Source organism: Cebus imitator, unplaced genomic scaffold (genome assembly GCF_001604975.1).
Source record: "Cebus imitator isolate Cc_AM_T3 unplaced genomic scaffold, Cebus_imitator-1.0 Scaffold582, whole genome shotgun sequence".
NCBI lineage: Eukaryota > Metazoa > Chordata > Mammalia > Primates > Cebidae > Cebus > Cebus imitator.
This window is the reverse complement of record NW_016107897.1, coordinates 987,582-988,614: the sequence shown is the minus strand read 5'-3', so window position 1 is coordinate 988,614 and position 1,033 is coordinate 987,582.

Sequence of the window (1,033 nt, the reverse complement as noted above, 5' to 3'; positions counted from 1 at the left end):
CAGGCCCCAGCGCTCCCCCTCCCCCACTAACCCGGGCGCCCACCTTCCTCCCCAAGGCCATCCCTCACTCCCCCGAGGGCTAGGGACTTCTGAGGGTGATTCTTGGAGGCAGGGGGCAGGAGGCATTTCGTAGCTGCTCGCTGCTTCTCTGGGTCGCCTCCGCCGTCCCCGTGACTGGGGGACGCTCGAGCTGGCTGCCGATCGGACCAGTCCGGTGTCCCTAACTCCATCGTCGCCCTCACCGTCCGGCCCGAGGACAAGTCGGCCCTTGGTGCTGAAGGACAGCTCCCAGCTTAGCTGCTGAAGAGGACTGAGTTTGGAGAGCGTCCAGGAGTGGGCAAGGCAGTGGGCTAAGATAGTAGTGGTGGGGTGTCGGTGTTTGCCCTTAGGAATATTTCCAGCAGCCTCCACCCCCACCTCGCCCCAGCACCAGCCCCCGTCCTAGCTTTTTGGCTCCCTCTACAGGCTGCTGAGAATAGGTGACGGAGAGTTAGGGAAGCTGCGCCGCCGGGATGGAAGCATGTGCTTGGGGCCCTCATAGAGTCACATGGCACTAGGAACTCGGATGTACAAACGTCCTACCACGCCACTAACCTTGTTTGGACCCCACTGGCGCTGTGTTCTACTTGCTTTCCTCACTCCCAGTAACTCTCACATTGTAATTTTTTGTCAACCGTTGCTGGCAAGGATTTGTTAATATTAAGAAAAATAGCCTTAATTGACCTCGAATTATGTGCTAGGTACTGCTCTATACATTTTGCATGCATTCGTCATCCAATCTTCACAACAGTTTTATGAGATAGGTACTACTGTTATCTTCATTTACACACACACAAGCTGAGTTTTAGTGTGGTTAAGTTGCCTAAGGTAACGGAGCAGCTAAGAAAGAAACAGTCTGACTCTAGAGGCCTCTTAATACTCCAGTAAGGCCCTGGAAAGATGAAAGAGCCAAGGCATTCCTGCCTTAAAGGAAATTATAGTCTATATAAGGAAATGAGACATGTATATTGGCCAGTGGGAGGATTCATGAACC